General features: G+C 41.8%; 1 protein-coding gene across 2 annotated transcripts in view; it reads right to left on the bottom strand.

The window, feature by feature from the left end:
• The window catches only part of CCDC34 (coiled-coil domain containing 34), a 160,186-nt gene that overhangs the window by 48,986 nt on the left and 86,084 nt on the right, over positions 1-25,116 (bottom strand). The window contains exon 9 of one of the 2 annotated variants that reach the window (XR_007911402.2): positions 19,696-20,076. The exons of the other annotated variant lie outside the window; for it this stretch is intronic. The gene's annotated coding sequence lies outside the window, so the exon portion shown is untranslated. Of the gene's footprint in view, positions 1-19,695; positions 20,077-25,116 lie in introns of those variants that run through there. 2 annotated transcript variants of the gene reach the window in all.

The raw sequence follows: 25,116 nt of genomic DNA, 5'->3' as shown, positions 1-25,116 counted from the left end.
ATTAAGGAGTTTATAGACCGTTGTTATTTTAGAATGGGAAAGAGCAACAGGAAAGGGAGAGACTGAGGTATGACCACCCAGAAAGTGCTGAGCCAAATGGAAACCTGATATATTATTTTTAAATAGGGGGAGCTATTCTGGGTGATTAAGCAACGAGTGACATTTTCCTTCTTTATGTTTTTATGAACTCTGTAGATCATGATGATGATCAATATTACTTTTAGAGTATGAGTGAACAGGAACCAGCATAGGTAAGCTGGATAGAGGCCAGAAGAGTTTAAAAGGAGGTTTGAGATTAAGGTGAGCACTTTAGTGGGGACACGGTAAAGTCTATGGAGAAATTTTTTTGAAAAAAATTTTTTTCTAAAAATATGCTTCATGGAAAAATAGTACCATTCAAAAGAAAGAAACCCAAAACTTTTACAAAATGGGATGTAAATGTAACTGTAAGCCCTGTGAGTACTTAAGGTAGAAGGGGGTTAATTTTCCCAGACCTCAAAAGATTTTATCCCGTCCATTACTCACAGATCTGATCCCTATTTCTATGAGAAAACGAGGTTCTTTAATAGAAAGTACTAATTTTTACAAGAGGAATATAAATGTCTGCTTTTCATTATAAATGTGAAAACCACAGATTTCAAAATAGAGAAGAAAATTTGCTCATAATTTGGCATTGTGCTTTTTCCATTTATCATGGATCACATAGCAGAATCATTATTCCATGTTGCTACAGAGCCTTTACAACCACCATTTAAATGACCACCTACTATTATGTGTCATAATTTGTAGGTTTCTTTTGGAAAATGAATGAATGAAGCAGGTAAGACATCCAATTGGAAATATCTAGACAGCTCCAGAAAATTTCATCTGTTGGTTGAAGTATTCAACTCTTTACTTTCTATTTAATGCCTGAGTCTCTCATTTTTTCCATGGGCTTATTAACTAATCAATGCCTGAAAAGAGGACTTGCTGATGGGCCCTTAACATATTTACTTGTAAATTCTATGGCGGTTTAGCTACAAGATCTATCAAAATTGAAAATAATATAGGAGATAGAAGGTATAACCACTATGATAAATGACACATTCTGAAACTGAAAAAACTGGATAGAATGAAAGAACAATAGGATGGATCAAACAAGACAGCACTCCACACAAAAAGAACTGAGGATATTTTAACATGAGAAAAGAAGACTTAGAATGGAAAAGATTTAAAAAAAAAAAAAAAGAATGGACAAGATAATGCAAGATAATGGTCTTCACATACCTAAGCAGTTTTCATTATGAAAAGAGGATTCCAAAGAGAACTGTAGCAAAAGGTAAACATGACTGTATGGTTTATATTAGGAAATTGCTTCATAACTAATGGAGCTGTTAAAGAAAAAGTAATCCACTGTCATGTGTTCATTCAGCCCATAAATATTTATTAAGTTCGCCTACTATGTGCCAAGCTCTATATGCTAAGTGCTAAGGATACAGTTGTGAACCAAGCCATCATGATCCCCTCCATCAGAGGTCTACATTTTAGTCAAAGACACAAGTCCAAACAAAGTAATCAAATAAACCAATTTTTTAAATCACAAGCTGTGGATTACAAAGTAGACCAGAATGGTCCTGAACCAGGGATTAGTAAGAGGAACCACTGTAAACAGATGGTCAGGAAAAAACTTTCTGTGTAGGTAACACTTCAATGGAAACCTAAAGAACAAGAAGGAGCCAGGTGTATAAACAGCATCAGAGTCATCCAAGCAACAGCTCTGAGGCAATAAAAAAAAGTTTATTGAAAGAAAGTGAATGATGTTGGAGTTTAGTGGGTAAGGAGGAGAATGGTGAGAGAGAAGATTGGAGAAATAGGCAGAAAGTAGGGACTATGGGTAAACTAGAGAGTTTGCATTTGAATCCAAAAGCTGTGAGAGACTATTGAAGAAGCTTAAGCAAGAGAGTAACATAACTGATTTGTTTTTTAAAAATCATTCTGGCTGTGGTGTGGAGAATTGGTTAGAGAGGCTAAATTCAAACAGAGGCCAGTTGCAAGGCTATTGCATTGATCCATGTGAGAGAAGATGCCAGTTTGGACTGTGTGGTGAAAGTGGAGGTGGAGAGAGCAGAGCCTGGATAGAATTCTAGGACAGTGAATGGTCCAGGCCCCCAGAAGGGTTCAGCCAGAGTTGGGATGACTTCTCTTCAACAGGTCATAGAAGAGATCTGATCTCATGAATTGCTTTCTGACACTGTGGCTCTACAGGAGACAGGGAAGATAATCAAGAAGAGACATAGTCATGGGAACAAAACTCTTTGTGTCTGAGGCATTGTCCCCATTGATTTACATGTACAAGCCCTGGTTTTTTTGTTTTGTTTTGTTTTGTTTTGTTTTATTTTGTAATGTCAGCAATGGAAGATACTAGGTTGGAACAAATTCCTCCAAAGAGTTAATTACTGGCCTGACCCCAGGAGAATTGGAATAAAACAGGAGCATGTGGAAGGCATCAAACTTACAACATGAACATGAGCAGCACTAATGGGAGCAGTCCACTGCCAGGCACCGTCCCCATAATACTACAAATTAGCCAGAGCCTCTGGAATCCCAGCTCTGCAGCTGCTGCACAGATGTATGCTGAACACTGGGATGGGAGCCGCAAAGAAAATCTCAATCAAACCCAGCCTCTTGGCATTTAAGAACATGACCAATGCTCCTCTCTCCACAGTGTAACCAGAAAGATCTTTTCATAATGCAAGTGCGATCGCTTCCTCATTCTCATCCCTAATTTTGAACCCTGCAGTGGTTTGGCATTGCTTTTAAGATGAAGGCCATCCCTAGGGTGGTCTCTGTGGGCTAAGCATGTGTCCTGGTTTGCCCAGGAGAGCTGGAATTCATGTCTGTTTTGGTATTTATGGATATCCCCTCATCTTACTCTCACAAATGTTTCAGTCCAGATGATAAATTATGTGGTTCCCCCTACAAGGTCCCACATGGTCTTTGCATTGCAGATCTCCCCATCCCTGTCTCTTATCAGGCTCTGAGCAGCAATCCCAGGAGAAGCCTTTCCCTTCTTCCAATTCCAGCATGCTCTGCTTCAGAGGCTTTACCTAAAGCTGTCTCTCTAGCTGGAAAGCTCTTAACACGCTGCTTCCCTCACCAAGTTGCTGCTACTCCTCCCTTAGGTCTGCCCTAGCCAGAGCTCTCCCTTGTACTGTTTCTTACCTCTAGGGATGCCCTTCTCCTACATGGCACTTAGTCGTAATAAGTTTTCTTTTTGTTGTTGTTTCTCTTACAAGTATTTAGGTGATTCTTTGATTAATGCTCAAATCTCTCTCCCATTTGAATGAAGGCAGTAAGCATCTCTTCTTTGACATAGAGAGTTGAGTACCAAGCAGATAGGGACTGACCAACTAACTAAATTAATTGATGACAAAGTTATTTATTGGCTACTCTTGACAAAAAGTAAACATGTTAGCAAACACTATATTAATATATTCAGGATATGTTAAGCGGTGACCCAAATGAGACTTTTTGTTTTGTTTTATTTATTTTGTTTATTTGTTTTTGACAGGCAGAGTTAGACAGTGAGAGAGAGGGAGACAGAGAGAAAGGTCTTCCTTCCACTGGTTCACCACCCCCCCCAAATGGCCACTATGCCAATCCGAAGCCAGGAGCCAGGTGCTTCCTCCTGGTCTCCCATGTGGGTACAGGGCCCAAGCACTTAGGCCATCCTCCACTGCCTTCCCAGGCCACAGCAGAGAGCTGCACTGGAAGAGGAGCAACCGGGACAGAATCCGGTGCCCCAACCGGGACTAGAACCCGGGGTGCTGGCACCGCAGGTGGAGGATTAGCCTAGTGAGCCGCGGCGCCAGTCTCCAAATGAGACTTTATAACATATATAAAGGGATTTCAAAATGTTCATGGAAAGTGGAATTAAAAAGAAGTTTATTTTTGGTACATAAAAATGAAATTCATGCATAAATTTTTCATAATATGCATTTTCCATGGACTTTTTGAAGTACCCTTGTGTTTGTGTGTGTGTATGTTTTTGAAATACACACGTGGCTGGCGCCACGGCTCAATAGGCTCAATAGGTCCCAGTAGTGCTCTATAAGCTTGGGTGATGGGCATACATGTGCTAATATTTTTATTATTTAATTTCAACAGATATTTTATATATTTTACCTTGTGTGATATACTTCACAGTTTGAAATAATTAAGATAAATACGGCCGGCGCCGCAGCTCATAGGCTAATCTTCCACCTGCGGCGCCAGCACACGGGGTTCTAGTCCCGGTCAGGGCGCCGGATTCTGTCCTGGTTGCCCCTCTTCCAGGCCTGCTCTCTGCTGTGGCCCGGGAGTGCAGTGGAGGATGGCCCAAGTGCTTGGGCCCTGCACCCATGGGAGACCAGGAGAAGCACCTCACTCCTGGCTTCGGATCAGCGCGGTGCGCTGGCCGCAGTGGCCACTGGGGGGTGAACCAACGGCAAAGGAAGACCTTTCTCTCTGTCTCTTTCTCTCTCACTGTCCACTCTGCCTGTCAAAAATAAAAAAATAATAATAAAAAAGAAATATACACTGACTTTCCTACTGGTTACCTCTTAAAGTTGGACCCTTGTCCCAAAGATATAATAATAATTCAGTGGTTTCTTTTTTTTTTTTTTTTTTTTTTTTTTTTTTTTTTTTAAACTTTTATTTAATGAATATAAATTTCCAAAGTACAGCTTATGGATTACAATGGCTTGCCCCCCATAACGTCCCTCCCACCCGCAACCCTCCCCTTTCCCACTCCCTTTCCCCTTCCATTCACATCAAGATTCATTTTCAATTCTCTTTATGTACAGAAGATCAGTTTAGCATACATTAAGTAAAGATTTCAACAGTTTACTCCCACACAGAAACATAAAGTGAAAAATACTATTTGAGTACTAGTTATAGCATTAAATCTCAATGTACAACCCACTAAGGACAAAGATCCTACATGAGGAGTAAGTACACAGTGACTCCTGTTGTTGACTTAACAAATTGACACTCTTGTTTATGGCATCAGTAATCACCCTAGGCTCTTGTCATGAGTTTCCAAGGCTATGGAAGCCCCCTGAGTTCACTGACTCTGATAATATTTAGACAAGGCCATGGTCAAAGTGGAAGTTCTCTCCTCCCTTCAGAGAAAGGTACCTCCTTCTTTGATGACCCGTTCTTTCCACTGGGATCTCACTCGTGGAGATCTTTCATTTTTTTTTCCCCAGAGTGTCTTGGCTTTCCATGCCTGAAATACTCTCATGGGCTTTTCAGCTTGATCCGCATGCCTTAAGGGCTGATTCTGAGGCCAGAGTGCTGTTTAGGGCATCTGCCATTCTATGGGTCTGCTGTGTATCTCGCTTCCCATGTTGGATCGTTCTCTCCCTTTTTTATTCTATCAGCTAGTATTTGCAGACACTATTCTTGTTTATGTGAACCCTTTGGTTCTTAGTCCTATCATTATGATCAATTGTGCACAGAAATTGATCACTGGGACTAGTGAGATGGCATTGGTACATGCCACCTTGATGGGATTGAATTGGAATCTCCTGGTATGTTTCTAACTCTACTGTTTGAGGTAAGTCAGCTTGAGCATGTCCCGAATTGCACATCTCTTCTAATGAAGAACTGGATTAAGGATTCCTCTGGGTTGCCTTTAGAAATCTCTTTTTTTTTTTTAATAATAGGTAACATCCAACAATTTTATGTAGTACAAGCAAGTGGTATTTATCCCACGTAAGCAAGGCTGTCAGCATTTTAAAAAATCAATAAATTGGACATACTACACAAACTGCAAAAATGTTAAATGATTACATCAACTTTTGTAGAAGATATTTGGCATAAAAAAACTGAGCAAACAAGAAACAGAAGAGAAATTCCTCATCTAGATAAAGAATATCTACCAAAACCAGCTTTAATAGTGAAATTGGACAGTTTTCCCTTAAGTTGGGGAAAGGGGGAAGTGTCTTTTTCTCACCACTACTTTTCAATATTATGGTGGAATTACTAGACAGTGCAGTAACACAAAGAAAGGATACAAAATGCATACATATTGGGAAGGAAGACATAAAACTGCTAGCAAATGTCATTATTGCATGTATAGAAAATTCAAAAGTACATCATAAGTACCCCTGGAACAATGTTAGTGTAGCAAAGTGGCGAATTACATGTACAATTTGATTGTTGTTCCATGTATGGGTAAGAGCTAGGATTTGAAATTTAAAAACAAAATTAAGCATCATTTAAAATTGCATCAGGTTAAAAAGCAAATCCCAATCGGTGTCTTTTAACTGGACAGTTCAGGCCATTAACGTTCAATGTGACTAATGAAAAGTGGTAACTTTGCCCTGCCATTTGCCAAAGATAAGTTCTAATATATGCTTTGAATTCCCTGTGATCTTTTGCTGTGAGGTTTCCTTCCTTTATCTTCTTTCATACTGATGACCGTGTTTCTGTGTTTCTGTGTGTAACACATCTTTAAGCATCTGTTGCAGGGCTGGACGAGTGGCGACAAATTCTTTCAATTTCTGTTTGTTATGAAACGTCTTTATTTCACCTTCATTCACAAATGATAGCTTTGCAGGATATAATATTCTGGGCTGGCAGTTTTTCTCTCTTAGTACCTGGGCTATATCTCGCCATTCCCTTCTAGCTTGTAGAGTTTCTGATGAGAAGTCAGCAGTGAGTCTGATTGGCGATCCTCTGAAAGTAATCTGACGTTTCTCTCTTGCACATTTTAGGATCTTTTCTTTATGTTTCACTGTGGAGAGTTTAATTACAACGTGTCGTGGTGAGGATCTCTTTTGGTCGTGTTTATTAGGGGTTCTGTGAGCTTCCTGTACTAGGATTTCTCTGTCCTTCTCCAAACCTGGGAAATTTTCTGCTAATATCTCACTAAAAAGGCCTTCTAATCCGTTCTCCCTCTCCATGCCTTCAGGAACTCCTAGAACCCGAATGTTGGGTTTTTTAATAGTATCCTGAAGATTCCTGACAATATGTTTTAGATTTCTAATTTCCTCTTCTTTTCTTTGATCTGACTGTATCCTTTCCTGTTCTCTCTCTTCTAAGTCCGATATTCTCTCTTCTGCTTCACCCATTCTGTTTGTAAGGCTCTCTATTGTGTTTTTCATTTGATCTATTGAATTCTTCACTTCAGTCACTATCACAGTTTCCTGTTGTACTAATTGTTTCGTTTCATTTTGATTCCTCCTTAATATTTCATTTTCACGAGAGAGATTTTCTATCTTGTCCATTAAGGCTTTATGTAGTTCAAGAATTTGTTTTTGAGAACTTCTTAATGTTCTTATCAATTTTTTGAGATCTGCTTCTTGCATTTCTTCTATGTCATCATCTTCATAATCTTGAATTGGGGTGTCTTTTTCATTTGAGGGCGTCATGGTGACTTCCTTGTTTTTATTACCTTGGTTTTTGCGTTTGTTATTTGGCATATTGGAGATATTTGGTTTCTTCACTGTGGTGCTTTTTCTTGTTATACTATGACTCTAGATTAAGTGGACTATCTGTTTTTGATGGAGCCTTAGGGCTTGAGATGGGTGTGGCCTGAGAGCTCTGTTTGGTGTCCCAAAGGTGACACTCCCAGGTTAGGAGTGGTAAATCTCTCTCTCTCTCTTTCTTTTTTTGATTCAAAAGGGAAGTAATTCCGCACAGCTGAACGAAGTTGGAGGTAGTTAGCAGGCAAATGATATACCCACAGGAGCCAGAGATTGGAAGCTCTTTCCCAAGGACCACACAGGGAATCTGTTTGGCCCTCAGAGTGGGTTCAAATTCTCCTTCAGTCTCCCACTGGGTTGCCAAAGTTACGGAATTGTAGCGTCTCTGGAGAGTACTCAGGTGAATTCCGTGAGTTCTCTCCCCCACCGTCTCTTTTTTCACAGTCTCAGTTCAGTAGCACCACAAATTTACTAGGTCCTAATCTCCTGTTAATTCGCCCCGCCCAGAGTCAGGGTTTTCTGCTAGGCTCAGGGCCAGTGCAGACCTGAGGTCGCTCTGCTTATGACGTATGTCCAAGATGGCGCCTGCTCTTTGTCTTGCTCGCCCTTGAGAGGTGAGCAGAGAGAGAGAAACCCGTGTCCGTACCAGTCACTTTTTTTTTTTTTTTTTTTTTTTTTTTTTTCTCTCTCTCTCTCTAGCCTGGTGAACTTTTCCCCCACTGGGGTCGTTCCCTCTAGTCTCTCTCCGCTTGCCTGCCGGTGTCTCGGGCTATTGAGGTTCGGCTCACCTTGCGTTCCAGCGCTGGTGTGTTGAGTCTGCCGCTGGTGTCCCAAACTGTGGGCTCCCACGCTCTCCACACAGGTCCGCTGTGAATCACGCGTTCTGGAAGAGTTTCTTCTGCTGTTTCCTCCCCTACTCTTCCTTGAACCTGCAGTATCTCCACTTTTATTAAACTATCTCTCCCCGGACTATCAGTGTGCTCCCTTCCTATTCCGCCATCTTGCCTCTGATCTAATTCAGTGGTTTCTAAAACTCCTCATTGTAACTTTCCCCAAATTTCTCAGACTTCTTCTATTGGATTTCCTCAATAATGGCACGAATACAACCTTCAGAAGGAAGTTTTGACTTCTGGAAAAGCCCAATAAGATTCAGTGCCAAGTCTGATGAACAAGTCTGGAAACCAAATCAGACAGGGGAGTTCAGGTGAAAAATGAGGTGAAACTACAGAGACCAAATTTCTCACTTGTCTCCTCAACTAGTTCTAAAGGCCATTCCAGACACTCTCTGAACCCTGGTAGCTAACATGGAAGGCAAGCCTTCAATACGACTATTCTGAAAGACAAGCCTTCTTTGGTCACATGAAAACATGTGTGGAAAATCAACTTCCAGAAACAAATTCTTCAGAATGACAACCCCACCTGCTAGCTGCATGGTGCTTTAGAGCTTATAAAGTGCTTTCCCAACACTGATCAGAGATGTCTTCTTTAACAAGTGCTCATTCCATGAGACTTTGCTATTTTCATTTTGAAGAGCAAGGCTAATGTGGTTAAGGAGATAGAAAAGTGGAATCTGAGCTCACAGAGGGTCATGAGCCATGAGGGCTTTAAAGAAATTTAACACCTTCAAGGACTAAGAATGAGGGCAAAAATAAACACCAACTCCCCAAGACAGAAGCACAAAGGACCCCATTCAAAGCACACATCCCCTGGAGCCCACCTGTTGGTGCTCTCTCACCCTACATCTGCCAGGACCTGCCCCATGAGTGACAAAAAAAAAAAAAAAAAAAAAAAACCTGAGCTCTACAACTGTATTAGCACCACCAGAATTTTTCGTTTCATAGCCTCTAGATGGGTCAGAAGAAATATATTTTCTGAAGCTCATCTTAAATATGCAAGGGCTAGGTATAAGGACAAGCTGCAGAGACTAGAACTTTGCATCATGGGATCTGCTTCCTGGCCCTTGAAAGACATTGGTAAGAACAGAGAATGCATATAATGGGAGAGCCTGGTAAACAGTGCCTTGAAGTCTCTCTGTCTCCCACTCTTAACCATCTGGCATCAAATTCAGTTTCAATTTCAGAATGTCAGCCTAATAAATTGGTCTAAAATGTTTTGCCTCCTTGCCAGCATTTGTAAATTAGCCTTCTACTTCCCCAACCTGGAGTGCAGGACATTTCAGCTATTTAGAGTACCATTTCTTCTCTCCTAAGTATGAAGCCAGAGACACCAAGACCAAAGAAGTCTCTAAGATTCCCAGAAATCCACTCTTCATCGTGCCATAGGTGGCAAGAGAAGTTCAGGGGTATCAGAGACACAGTCTGATCCTGGAACTATAACCAAAAAGACAACCAAGTCAGGAGAAATCAGAGGTTAGAGCAAAAGGACAAGAGTGTGATCTTAAAATTGGCACCAAACTGAGAATTACTCAAAGATGCCAGGTGACAAAAAATGTCACCAAATATCCAGTATCAGGGACCACTGGTGAGGAGAAATCCTTTTCCTAGCCCTGGGCCTTGGCAACAAACAGAATCAGTATAATTTATTTCTCTAGCTTGTTAGATTCATTTTTACTCGCTCCCTAAGAGAGACCTGGTTGGAATCTACTATACCCTGTATGATCACAAGTTACTGCCAAAATTGAAACACTTTTGAAAGCAAAATTGGCTCTATTAATGATTTTTCTGGGAAACAGGTGTTAAGCTAGGACTGTCTCACGAAATCTGGGCTTGGCACCCTTCTTTTTAACAGATGCATTCTCAGGGATGACCTCCAACTTACTGTGTTTCCCAGGGAAGGAAAACAAGTAGAATGATGCCTCTTTCTGAGCCAACTGAAACCAGCATGTCCTGAGGCTGGCGTCTGACAATGTATAACAGGTCCTGAAACCACAAACCACATCACCAACCATTCCTTGACAAACAAGAAACAACCTGATATTTATTAGGACAGCCAGACATTTGCCTTCATGACTAAACATTTTAGGGAGAGCCACCACCTTCCCATTTAGGCACACAGACTCCCACATCTCCACACCTGCCCCACCCCTAACCCCATTTATTTTCAATGACATGGAGTGTCTGCTATAACCATACTGATGAGAAGCACATGTGGATAATTGGTTTTGAGGGTTTAATGACATATTTTCAAAGGATTGTTTGATTTAAGAAGATGGTCAATGCTGTATCAGTACCTCTCACACTTGAATGTTCATAAGAATAATGAGATGGCGTCAAGGGCAGATTCTGTTTCAGCAAATCTGGGGCAAGGCCTGAGATTCTGCATTCTTGCAAGCTGCTGGGTCATGCTGAGCTGCTGGACAAAAGACCACACTTGGAATAAAGCAAGTCTGCAACATCTAGTTTCCAGACTTAATAATACTTAGATATCTACATGCTGAACCACACAAGGGAAACCATGCCCACAAAGTCTGTTCCCAAAAGGCAACATGATGGGAGGAAAAGATTAGAAGGAAAAAGAATATAGGAGAAAAGGGAGGGGAAAGAAAGAAGGAAAAAAATAAATGGGGAAAAAGGATAAATAATATGTGAAAATAAAAATACACTTGCATTAGGCTACAGAAGAAAGGAAGGTTCATTGGGTTCCTTTGACACAGTGGAAGAAGCAATCCCATCCCAGGTCATAGCACAAGGGAGGAGTTGTTTCCAATTCTAAAAGTCCATTGCAAAAAAAAACCCTCAAGTTTCTTCATTTTCATAGTAGTTGGCCAATTGCTTAGATTCACACAGAGTCCTCTAGTCCAGTGAATTTCAAACTTTTTGACCATGCTTCATCTGAGAAATACATTTTATATTGTGTTCCACTAAACATCCACACACACCATATAAGCATCTTACAGATAATACTCTTAATGTATGCAATATTTCCTATTCAAGTCAATCATACTCTAACCTACTGATTTTTCAGTTCATCAAACTGCAGTCTCAGTAAACGGAGGCACTAAAGTCACCAGGCTGGTTGTGAGAAGGGTAGAGATTAGAACCCACAATCCATCCTTGCTCTCCATCCACTTCACAGTCATTGTGCTTGCATGGGTTCACTTGCAAACACAAACTCCAGCAATAGACTGAAAGGGAAGTCACCAGGCTGATATTTGGACTATGTTTTAGGATAATACTTTTTTTTTTTAAAAAAAAATAGAAGTTTGTTATCTTCTTATTTATGTCCCACCACCCCTAGCCCTCACCATCCAAGCAACCTTGCTACCCATGTTTATTGTCTTTGAGAAGGGATAATATAGTGCAGAAAAGTAGAAATCACCTTTAGGTCTCTTCCTGATTTTGACTTTTAAAAATTTAAATCATTAAGGAATGATTTAGAGTTTCGCCAAAAAGTATAGCTGTATTTGAACAGAGATCTATTCAAATACACAAATTGTGAAAAAGATGCCCGAGGTGAGGGTGAAGTGGGTGGATGAGAGAGAAAGGAAGGAATTAATGACAGGAAGGGTCCAGTGGGTGCCAGAGGGAAGATTCTTGTGCTTTCTTCTCTCTACAGCATTTCAAGGAGGGATCCAGAGCCCAGACACTGTGAGAAAGAGAAGATGACAATATGGTACAGGATGTATCCAGGCAGGTGATCCCTTCCAGGCCTGCCCTGTGACCAAAGAATTATGCAAGAGATGGGAAATAACACTGTTCCAAAGGAGAAAGACACATAGAACTAGAGAATGTTTTAGCAATAGTTAAGGTGCATGGAAGACCTATCAAAGCCCTTGGCACTTTGTAAGTTTACCTAGAATTTAGGTAGAACATCAAGGAAAGTGGTAGGTCCCCACAATGGCTGAGACTTGGTTTCCACCCTTCATACCACACACTGATGACCCAGAAAAAGTTGAATTAGTGAGTACCATCTAAGAGAGTGTCATTTATCCTCTTTTCAAGAGACTTTTAATCTATAACACTACTTAGCATAGCGTCCAAAAATTTAGTACACAAAACATTTATTATTAACTCCCTTGGTTCCTTTGGTTAACTGGGATTCCTGGGGTGGTTCTCATTTGGGGTCTCTTGTACAAATGCAGTCACATGTCGGCTGGACGTTCAGTGATTGTCAGCTGAAATCTCAGCTGCAGTTGTCCACAAAATTGCCTACACATAGCTTTTTCGTGTGGCTTGGACTTCTCACAGCATGGCAGTTGGATCCCAAGAGGAGGCATTCCAGTTGACAGTTCAGTAATGCTGTATTTGTTGTACATTGGTAAAGGGATATAGAATATTAATGAGATTCAGCTACTACTTTTTTTTTGACAGGCAGAGTTAGTGAGAGAGAGACAGAAAGAAAGGTCTTCCTTCCATTGGTTCACCCTCCAAATGGCCGCCACGGCCCACACACTGCGCCAATCCAAAGCCAGGAGTCAGGTGCTTCCTCCTGGTCTCCCATGTGGGTGCAGGGCCCAAGCACTTGGGCCATCCTCCACTGCCTTCCCAGGCCACAGCAGAGAGCTGGATTGGAAGAGGAGCAACCAGGACAGAATCTGGCGCCCCAACCAGGACTAGAACCCGGGGTACCGGCGCCACAGGCGGAGGATTAGCCTAGTGAGCCACGGCACCTTCCCAGCTACTACTTTTTGATCACAGCATTTCCTAGGTTGTATTGTATGACTCCATTGGGAGGTATGCAATACCAGGTTGTTTGTTTTTTGATGATGTTAAAAATTATTGATGATCAGATGGTTAGATAAAATGCCTTATCAGGAGCTCAAATTTGCATTTTTCTAACATCATTCTCGTTTTGGTAAAAACAGAATAAGTGTAACAGCTTTATAGTAAAGTGCAGTCTCATGAGCATGACAATCAAAATCAAGTTGTAATGATATATTTGTTGGGTGCCTCATCCTGGTTTGGTAACTTTTATAGCCTGTTAAAGTAAATAAGTTTAAAAGAAAGGGGGAAAAGAGCTAAATTGTTTGGTTATTTCCTTTCACTGATATTGTTCAATCATTTCAGAAAAATTTTCATTTTAAAAATACAATTGAGAAGCGAGCATTTGGCGAAGCAGTTACCATGCTGCTTGAGATGCCCACATCCCAAATCAGTGTCTCTGAGTTGGAGTCCCAGCTCTGATCCTGAATCCAGCTTCCTGCCAACACATACTTTGGGAGAGAGCAGGGAGCTGGGTCCCTGCCACCCATGTGGGAGACTCAGGTGGAATTCTGGGCTTCTAGTTTCAGTCTGGCCCAGCCTCAGCCATTGCTGGCATTTGGGGAGTGAACCAGCAGGTGGGAGATTTCTATCTGTCTCATTCAATATTTTTTTAAGTTGAAATAGAATATCAGCTCCAAAAGATTATAAAAGAAATCATTTATTTCACAACCAGAATAGACAACTAGAATATGAAAATAAAGATTTGGTTTGCTCAGCCACTTGCTTTTTCTTTCCTTTTTCCTTTTTTTTTTTCCTTCTCTTTTCTTTCTCTACTCCCTCCCCACTCACCTCTCTATTTTTTTTTTTTTTTTTTTTGACAGGCAGAGTGGACAGTGAGAGAGAGAGAGACAGAGAGAAAGGTCTTCCTTTTTGCCATTGGTTCACCCTCTAATGGCTGCCACAGCCGGCGCGCTATGGCCGGCACATTGCACTGATCCGAAGGCAGGAGCCAGGTGCTTCTCCTGGTCTCCCATGGGTGCAGGGCCCAAGGACTTGGGCCATCCTCCACTGCACTCCCGGGCCATAGCAGAGAGCTGGCCTGGAAGAGGGGCAACCGGGACAGAATCCGGCGCCCCGACTGGGACTAGAACCTGGTGTGCCGGCGCCGCTAGGCGGAGGATTAGCCTAGTGAGCCACAGAGCCAGCCTATTTTTTTCTTAAGGTAAGGAAACACCAAGAGCTTTCTAAAAGATAAAGGAAGCAAATCAAAATGTAGGACAATTACAAACACTGTCATAAAAGCTGTTTTATTCAGAAGTTTCCTGAGCAGAGGAGTGTGTATTCCACCACACTGGCAATGGTCAGTCTTCTTACAGCAAGGTCAGATGGCATTTCAGCAAAACAAACACCTCACCTGCAACTACCTACACAGGAGACACAGCATAAGCCGGGAATCTGAGAGATCTCTGTGGAGTTCCCAGCTTCTCCACTTACTGGGTCATCACTGCGGCAGCCTCAAGCAGAGTAGTGCTTCTCAAGCTGTAACAGGCTTATCAAGCAGTTGTGGGGTTTGTCTGTCTGTTTGTTTGTTTTGGCTTGCAGAGTCTGATTCAGTAGTCCCGGAGTGTGACCCTGGATTCTGCACTCTGACAAGCTCTGAGATGGTATCTATGCTGCTGGACTGTGGACCACACGTGCAGAGGCAAGGCTCTAGAATCCACAGGAGCCACTCTTTCTGCCCTTAATGGAAGTCAATCCGTTGTCAGATTTTCCTATGTGGAACAGTGTTTTCTCCCTACTGGACCACGAGCATATCAAGTGACATCGTCATGCCTTAATGATCCCTATTAGTTGAAAATGTCTCCCAAGTAACTTTATAATAAGTGGTATCACTTACTCCTGGGCCACAGGGTATTTATGGAAACTCATTCCAAGTAATGCTACATGTGAAAAAGGAGGCCCAGTACTTCCCTACATGAAGAGCAGACAGCGAGAGGGTTTGGAAGCCCACCAAGAAGCAATACTCTTGTCTCTGTCCAAGAGAAGCCAAGATTTTACCACAGGGCTGAAGTCTGGGTGGCCTTTGGGTTTTCAGTCTGCATCAGAGGCAAAATAATAATAATAATATGATAATTAGCCTCCACCACATGCTTTTAAGGGAGGCATTATTAGACCCATGTTAAAGATGTACAAGCTATGGACATGGGGAAATTATTTTGCTCATCCAAGGCCACCCAACGTGTCAGGGATGAAAAATTAGGTTAAGAATTAAAAAATATGGGGAATCAGTCCCTAGTGTAACCTATGAGACATTTTCTACAAATGAAAAAGTCTATCTTAAAAGTGAAGGGTAGGGAGGGGATTCCAATTCAATCCCATCAAGGTGGCATGTACCAATGCCATCTCACTAGTCCCAGTGATCAATTTCTGTTCACAATTGATCATAATGATAGGACTAAGAACCAAAGGGATCACATAAACAAGAATAGTGTCTGCAAATACTAGCTGATAGAATAAAAAAGGGAGAGTGATCCAACATGGGAAGTGAGATACACAGCAGACCCATAGAATGGCAGATGTCCTAAACAGCACTCTGGCTTCAGAATCAGCCCTTAAGGCATGCGGATCCTGCTGAAAAGCCCATGAGACTATTTCAGGCATGGAAAGCCAAGACACTCTGGGGGAAAAAAAAAAAAAAAAAAAAAAAAAACCTAAATGAAAGATCTCCATGAGTGAGATCCCAGTGGAAAGAACGGGTCATCAAAGAAGGAGGTACCTTTCTTTGAAGGGAGGAGAGAACTTCCACTTTGACCATGGCCTTGTCTAAATATTATCAGAGTCAGTGAACTCAGGGGGCTTCCATAGCCTTGGCAGCTCATGACAAGAGCCTAGGGTGATTACTGAGGCCATAAACAAGAGTGTCAATTTGTTAAGTCAACAACAGGAGTCACTGTGCACTTACTCCTCATGTAGGATCTCTGTCCTTAGTGTGCTGTACATTGAGATTTAATGCTATAACTAGTACTCAAACAGTATTTTTCACTTTATGTTTCTGTGTGGGAGCAAACTGTTGAAATCTTTACTTAATGTATGCTAAACTGATATTCTGTATATAAAGAGAAACGAAAATGAATCTTGATGTGAATGGAAGAGGAGAGGGAGTGGGAAAGGGGAGGGTTGCGGGTGGGAGGGACGTTATGGGGGGGAAGCCATTGTAATCCATATTCTGTACTTTGGAAATTTATATTCATTAATTCAAAGTTCAAAAAAAAAAAAGTGAAGGGTAGGGGCCCATGCTGTGGTGTAATAGGCTAAGCCTCCACTTGTGGCACTGGCATCCTGTATGGGTACCAGTTCATGTCCCAGCTTCTCTTCCAATCCAGCTCTCTGCTATTGCCTGGGAAAGCAATGGAATATGGCCCAAGTGCTTGAGCCCCTGCACCCACATGGGAGACCTGGAAGAAGCTCCTGCCTCCTGGTTTCAGATGGGCCCAGCTCCAGCCATTGCAGCCACTTGAGGAGTGAACCAGTGGATGGAAGACGTTTCTCTCTGTCTATCCCTCTCTCTGTCTGTAACTCCTACCTCTCAAATAGATGAACAAAAAATCTTAAAAAAAAAAAAAAAGTGAAGGGTAAAATGCACAAAGGAGCTTTAGGGGAAATATTTTTTTTTTACTTTTAAAGATTTTTATTTATTTGTTTTTTTAAACTTTTATTTAATAACTATAAATTTCCAAAGTACAACTTTTGGATTATAGTGGCTTTTTCCCCCTATAACCTCCCTCCCATCCGCTAGGTGAAATCTTGTGTTATTTGTTATAATGTTATGATTTTGAACTTATTCATGTACCAGTACCACTTTTTACAATCAACATCTCTTGAATGTCTTTTATTCTTATGCCTGTACACTATGCCTCAGTTTCCTCATCTGCCAAAAACTGTGCTAACAACAGGACTTTGTGAAGACAAAATGAGATACTACATGTGAGGAACTAAAGCAAAGCCTGGCATGTGGTAAGCAATAGGTGAGTATCAGTTATTATTCTCTATATAAATAGTACAATACATGTTCTCACTGATGATGCAAGCTTGCCCTTGGCAAGGACCACAGCCTTCACTCCTTTCTCTCTCCATGATGCCAAGTGGTACAGAACTCAACAGTAGGCTTAAAAGTGATTTCCTGTTTGAATCCCAAAGGCCAACCTCTATGTGACTTAATTCCTTTCTCAAGTTTCATACTGTATAGACATAGCTCTCTAACTTACCCAGAATAGATATTTGCCATTATGTATATGAAAAGATCAGTTTACAGAACATTTCCTAAATTACTTTGATTTCCTCACATTTTATAATCTTCAAAGTGATTACAAAAGCATCATCACATCTCATCTCATTTAAACCTTACAGCAATTCTATGAAAAAGACAGAATCATAATTTTCCAATTTTGTGGATAGGTAAACTGAAACCTTCTGAAGTAAGTTCTCTTGTGGTCACACTGATTAATATTATTAATAGTTACTACTACCGGGGACCGGCGCTATGATGTGGTAGGTTAAACCTCTGCCTGTGGTGCCAACATCCCATATGGGTGCCAGTTCAAGTCCTTGGTGCTCCATTTCCAATACAGCTCTCTGCTATGGCCTGGGAAAGCAATAAAATATGGCCCAGTTCTTTGGGCCCCTGCACCCACATAGGAGACCCAGAAGAAGTGGCTTCTGGTTTCAAATCAGCCCATCTCTAGCTGATGTGGCCATTTGGTGAACCAGCAGGTGGAACACCTCTTTCTCTCTGTCTCTCCCTCTCTCTCTGTAACTCTGCTTCTCAAATAAATAAATAAATCTTTAAAAAAAAGAAATCAGGCCCAGAATGTGACTGTTAGTAGTAGTTACTACTACTAACATTTTTAAAAACAATGTTAGGTTGAATGTGTGATATTATTGATATTCTACCATTTTTAAACAACCAAAAAGAAGTGATTAATATAATTCAACCCAAATGCTAACAGCATTGTACCATTCAATCCTCATATTAACCCAACAAAGTAAGATAAATCTCTATTTTATCAAAAGTGAGAATGAAGGCTTAGAGGTAAACATATCTGCTCCAAGTCTGAGGAGTGAGAATTAAAACGCAAGCTTATCATATATGACTCCAAAACCCATGCTAAGAACAACTCTACCACAGAGCCTCTCTAGTGTAAGGGTAGGAAGTGGCAGAGCTTATACGGCTACCTGGCTCTCTATTGATTTGAAAGTTTTAGTGTTAGAATCATGGCATGTTTATGTTCACTCTCTATAACAACCACATAAGGGAAGAAAGAATCATCCCCACATCAAAGATGAGGAAACTCAGAAAGATCTAGTGGCTTGGTCAAAATAACACAGCTAATAAGTGTTGGAAGTGGAACTCAATTATGGCTGCACAACTTCAATGTTTCCTTGTTCCTTTGAATCTTCCCCGTTCTCCAAAGTCCATGTGATCTTACAGGCCAATTAAACCACAACCTCTGAAGGAGGAACTCCCCAGCTGATTCCAATGTACACACAAGTTGAGGAACCACTGTACTTCTCTCCCACCCCATGGCAGCCTATCATCTCTTCCACCAGATCACCCCGACAGACTTGTAACATGTGGCCCTGAGGTCTCCACTGTCAGTCTAAACCCTCAGTAGTGATGTAGAAATGTTGTATAGAGAGCGAATGCCCATGTCCCAGATGCGTATTTCATAGAGAGCCCCCAGCAGGAACCAAAACAAGCCACAGCAATGGGACAATCACAGTATTGCCCAACTGAGGACAATGCGGTGTAACTGAGGCTGAAATGACAAACATTTTATCAAAGGGAGCCTGAAGCTCTCTCAGGGATTTCTCTTCGACCTCAGTAGGGCTCCTGCACAGAGACAGCTGAGCCGAGCCGGAGTCAGGCAGGGTGGGCAAGGAGGTACAATCTTGCTGAGTGGGGACCGCCCTCTGCCTTGGCCATTACTCACATTCACCACAGCGGGGTCAGGACCATGCTACTGAATGTAAACTGGGAGGTGTGCATTCCCTCCAACTGCGTCCAGTCACCACCAGTTCAGAAGACTTCATCTTTATGAGCGATGCGTATTTTTTTAAAAAGTGTGTCTTTGATTCCTGCTAGCCAAACCCATGAAAAAATAACGGAAACCAAATGCCAGGGAAACAGAGCCAAAGCAAACACATATGAGCCCTGAAATAACAGGAGATACTGTGGTCACATCTGACCTTCTGAACCGTGCTATGGGCTGAAGCAAAACAGCTCTTGCTGCTGCTTAAGGGGAGGATGGTAGTAGCTTATTCATAAGGCAAAACAGTGGGCTTAGGACAACTGCCTTTTAAAACCATAGGGACTCAGCCAAGGGGCCAGAAATAATACCATTTTGAGGAAAGATTTTTTTAAAAAATGGCCCCTCCTCACCTCTGTGGTTCACATAATCCCAGGATCATCTGATTTTTATCTGTCAAATGATGAATACCTAAGACCTCCAGAGTATCTACAAATATTTCTCTTCTGACTACACCAATATTTTGGCATGGTCTAATACAGAAACAGGAATGCAAGTCCTCTTATTTATTTCAGCAGCTAGCGAGAGATAAATGTGGGAGGGCCCACATGAAAAAGTGAAATGATGACCCAGAGTCAAAGGGGAGTGCAGAGAAGGCTCCAGATTTTCACACTGACCTGGTCAGTCCCCAGCACTATGGCAGCGTCAGACCTGCTGGGGAGCTCCAACAGTTGGATTCCTAGGAGATGCCAAGGAGCTGCATTCTACAAGTCACCAGGAGGAATTTGCTCCATGTTCGGATTACCAAGAAAAGACCACAATCTGCAGGGCTCATGCAAATGAAGGCTGGTTCCCAGGGAAGAGATGCTTGCATTAAAATAATTGCCAAGATTGCCCAAGAATGAAATAGTCATTTTCGTGTTATGTTTTTCAGATAATAATAGTGTCTTCTTTAGTTATATCATTTGAAGTAAATCTAGAAGGTCATTTTTCTCTCTAAAAGAGAAAAAAAATTACATTGTAAAAATGGTTTTATCATAACTGTCTTGGGAAAAATATTCTGTATGTGAAATAAATAAAAGCAAATACCCAGTCATGTTTAGTATGTGTTCAAGAACAGTAAAGCTTAACTACTTTTCATATTTTAATATATTTAGTCCTCACAGTGATTGCCATTATTATTCAGTTTCAGAGTAGCTTAGCTCCAATGGCCAGCACGTAAAACTATTTTTTGTCTTTTCTTTAAAAATATTTTATTTATTTGAGAGGTAGAGTTACAGACAGAAAGAGGAAGAGACACAGAGACAGGTCTTCCATCTACTGGTTCACTCCCCAAAGGGCCATAACAGCCAGAGCTGGGCCAAGCTGAAGCCAGGAGCTTCCTTTGGGTCTCCCATGTGGGTGCAGGGGCCCCATAACTTGGGCCATCTTCTACTGCTTTCCTAGGCTCTATCAGAGAGCTGGATGGGAAGAGGAGCAGCTGGGATGCAAACTGGCAGCCATACGGGATGCCGGTGCCACAGGCAGAGGCCTAACCTACTAAGCCACAGTGTGGGACCCCACCTAAAACTCTTGAGAGCTATCCTCGAGCTACTAGAGCCACTGTGCCCACCTGTACAGAGACACAGAGTAATTTTGGCATTCACATCTGATTCAGTTAGCCCTTGGTTAATAACCAGTGGCTGTGGGAGTACGGAAGGAGCCGAGTGGGTAGCTCTAGGTGTACTTCATTCCTCAGATATCCACTGTGGGGCAGGGGGAACCTGTTCTCTGTGGGACCAGGCCTGAACCTGTGCCCTGGCTTTGCTTCTTTTTCCCTGAACATTCCCCTTACCTTGCATCTCTAGAGAGCATTTCCTTAATAGATCAAGCACACACTCATCTTTATCTTAAAATCTGACACTGAAGAAGCCAACAGATGCAAGTTGTATTATTCTTTTGATTCTTCATATTGGTTTTCATTTTCTGTTGCCGCTTCATTTATGTATCTCTTCTCATATTTTCTTCTTCCACTATTTGGGGATATTTTATTTTCTTGACTTAGATGGTTAGCTCCTTAATTTTCAGTCTGTTTTCTTAATACAATCATTTAAGGATGAAGTTTTAGCCTAAGTACTGATTTAGCTGCATCCTACATGTTGTTATGCTACATTTTCATTATTTTCCAAATGCAGATGTTTCTCATTTTTGTGATAATTTCTTTTTTATGATAATTCTTTTTTTAAATTTTAAATTTTTATTTTTTGACAGGCAAAGTTAGACAGTGAGAGAGAGATAGAGAGAAAGGTCTTCCTTTTCCGTTGGTTCACCCCACAAGTGGCTGCTATGGCTGGTGCGCTGTGGCCGGCAGGCTGCACCAATCCAAAGCCAGGAGCCAGGAGCCAGGTGCCTCTCCTGGTATCCCATGCAGGTGCAGGGCCCAAGCACTTGGGCCATCCTCCACTGAACTCCCGGGCCACAGCAGAGAGCTGGCCTGGAAGAGGGGCAACCAGGACAGAATCCGGTGCCCCAACCAGGACTAGAACCCAGGGTGCTGGCGCCGCAGGTGGAGAATTATCCAAGTGAGCCGGGGCACCGGCCTATGATAATTCTTAGTGCTGGTCACCAACATGTTCAGTTCTCTTTCAGGTCAAGTTCCCATCCTCTAAAAGTCAGCTATGGCAATGGATGTTCTTTGGTCAGCATGTGAGTAGGAGAGCCATGTATCATTCTGGAGCATAAAACTTGAGCTACATTTCCCTCCACCACTGTAAATGGTAATGTGCCAGGTGGTGGAATATCCATCAGCTTTGGTCCCAGCATGAGCAATGGAGCCCCAAATGACTTACATTGGCAACGTACCATGAATGAGAAATACACCTTAAATTCTTAAGAAACAGCATAGAGACATTTTAGGCTTATACATTATTCCAGCATTACTTATATCATCTTGACTGTTGCATTGGTCAAATGAAATTTAGAAGTCTCTTTCCTTCTCTCTTTATAATTTTCAAATGTATATTTTTAATATTTTTGCTTTTCATGCTCATATATTATTAGAATATAGTCAGAAAATGTATTCTGATGGGATTTCATTTGTTATTTGCTGAGATTTTCTTTGTGACCTAGCAAGTGGTCACTTGTTGGGTGCCATATGTGGTAGACAAAATTAAGGTAGTTAATTGGGTTGTTCAAACTTTCAATACCCTTATTAATTTTTCTTTTTTAGTGTGTTACTCAGAGATTCTTTTAAAACCCAGTAAGTATAACTTCTAAAAATTTTTCTTAGTAATTCAATTGGTTTCTGCTTTAAATATATTTATGACTATATTATTAAGAACATGCAAGTGATAAATTGCTTATTTTGAGACTAACAGAGGACTCCCTTCATCTCCACTAATAAATTTTGTCTTAAAATCTATTGGCTAAAGTGGTAGCTCTTGGAAAGTCCTCCAAAGTTATCACTGCCTGTGATATCACTGGCCTGAGGTCACTTTTTATGCTAATTTATCAGCTAGAGAGATGTGACAGGTGCTTCCAGGAACTTGAAGATGGTTTTAATTGAAGTTCCAAACCCATGTGAGGGAGGCCTTTCTCCTCGTCATCATCCTATACTGATGGTTAAAAATTTTTAGTCCCGTTTTAGTGAGGGCATAATTCTTGGGGTCTCAGTCCTAACATTTCACTCAGGCAGGCCCATGGCCTTATCTTCCATCCCCACATGCAGCTACAGCACCAGCTCACACCCAGGCTTGCACGCCTTTGCTTTCCATAGCACTCTTCTCTTTCCTCCTCCTTCTCTCCTTCTTTCTCTTCCTCTCATCCTCCCTCCCCGCCTCCTCTTTCTTCTCCTCCTCCTCATCCTGCTACTCCTCTTTCTCCTCCTTTTCCCACAGGGACTTTACTTATTTTACTAATGCTTTTTTAAAAGAAGTTTTATAGCATGAGGGCTTTAAGTTGTCATATTTTATAATGCTTGCCACTAAAGCTTTCGCCTTTGTGAGTAGAGAGATTGTGGAAGCAGGATTTGTGATAGGCTGCAGAAAACACTGCTGCGTTCTGGTTCTTTGGAAGATTTTCGTTTTCGCCCACCAGTTCTGAGAGGATGATAATCAGCAACACATTCTAATTTTTTTAAATATTCTCTTAATCTTATTTTTCCCAGTTTCTCTATTTTACTTTGGAGGCAAAACTCAGGAACAGGAGATTCAGGGAGCTTAGAAGCGTAATCCTGAACGAACATTGCTGATGATAGTAACAGCATTGATGATAAGAATTGACATTTATTAACATTTAAATAAGCCAGGCTCTGAGCTAAGTGCTTTGCACCTGTTCCTTCACTGGAAGCTGAAAACCCTACAAAGCACTGGACCTGAAAAGTGCTGTGCAATTTTCTCTGTTCATACACTTGGGAAGTGGTAGCGAATCTGCACTGTGGTATCCTAAGCTACACCCTGCACTGGCCTGTTACGTGCCTGGAATAATTCAGCTTGAATGTTTACATTTCTATTCTTTACTTACTACCCCTTATGCCCAACTCCACAATAGTAACTTAGTTATTTCATATCTTCTCTTGCTACATGGCATAGGGATATTATGCAAATACAGGTTTCTAGAAGATAACTCCTGACTATTTGACAAGACCCAACTCAGATGACACCTACTCCAAGAGGCTTCCATGGTTGCCTGCCAGTTGATTAGGCATGCTTCCTGGGGGTCCCTGAAAGCTTACAAAATTACAATTATTTAATTCTGCCTTTCCTGCTTGTCTCTAAGCTGGCTGTGGATAGAAATCTCTTGTTCCCTTTGTATCTCAAGCACATTGCACAGATCCTGGTACATGGGAGACACTTCATAAAATCTCACGAATGGAAATTGTCTTTCTAAATTTTTTTTAATTTTAAATTTTTTTAATTTTTTTTGACAGGCAGAGTGGACAGTGAGAGAGAGAGACAGAGAGAAAGGACTTCCTTTGCCGTTGGTTCACCCTCCAATGGCCGCCGCGGCCAGCGCGCTGTGGCCGGCGCACCGCGCTGATCCGATGGCAGGAGCCAGGTACTTATCCTGGTCTCCCATGGGGTGCAGGTCCCAAGGACCCAGGCCATCCTCCACTGCCCTCCCTGGCCACAGCAGAGAGCTGGCCTGGAAGAGGGGGGCAACTGGGACAGAATCCGGTGCCCCGACCGGGACTAGAACCCAGTGTGCCGGCGCCGCAAGGCGGAGGATTAGCCTAGTGAGCTGCGGCGCCGGCCACGAATGGAAATTGTCTTTCAATGTCAGTTTTCAATATGGAGAATAGGCTAAATACATTTCCAAGAAAGGAAAGGTTTCCTTTATGAGTCTTAAAATATACTAATTTATTCTGCTTGTGTTCTGGAAATATGTGGCAATCTGTTGGGAGATTCATATTTTCCTAATGACTGTGTAAGTCTTTCAAAATTGTCGAGGCACTACAGCACAAGGATGAACGTACCTTGGACAAGTATGAATGACCTTACTCAGCTCAGCATTTCCTGGACCTGGGGAGGTCTGCTGGCTCTTGCTCCCTCTAGTTAGAAGGAACGCTCTGTTTCGCCCTGTGCCCAAGTGTTGCTTTCCCTGTAGTGACAGCATGATGACCAGATGTTGCTCCCTCTGTGGGTGGCCACCCTGTAGATTTTTGCAAACTGATGCATTTACCCTGAAAGCTGCATTTGGGTGTCTCTTATTCCCCTTTGTCCCAAAAGTAGGCTTTCACAGGGGTACCCCTTTTAAAAAAAGTGACAGTAATCAATCAGCACAGCACAGGTAATCAATCCACCTGCTTAGGGCTCCTACTATAAGGAAACTTCATTTCTCATTCATTGCAGATGACCATCTTGCTCTCTTAGAAATAACACAGGATTTTCTCAGTCACCAAGCTCCTTTTAAACCACACCATGCTTCATGTGCCAAAAAAGGTGCTGGAACTGTTCCCCTGTTGAAAAAAGAAAACCCACATAGACTTGGGAACACAGTTCTTTTTAATAGGCCCCAGATGGGATTTGTTAGTATCCCTCTTCCCATTCCATAATAAAT

Source organism: Oryctolagus cuniculus, chromosome 1 (genome assembly GCF_964237555.1).
Source record: "Oryctolagus cuniculus chromosome 1, mOryCun1.1, whole genome shotgun sequence".
Lineage (NCBI taxonomy): Eukaryota > Metazoa > Chordata > Mammalia > Lagomorpha > Leporidae > Oryctolagus > Oryctolagus cuniculus.
Note: the sequence above shows the minus strand (reverse complement) of the source record. Positions and strands in the feature narration are given on the sequence as shown.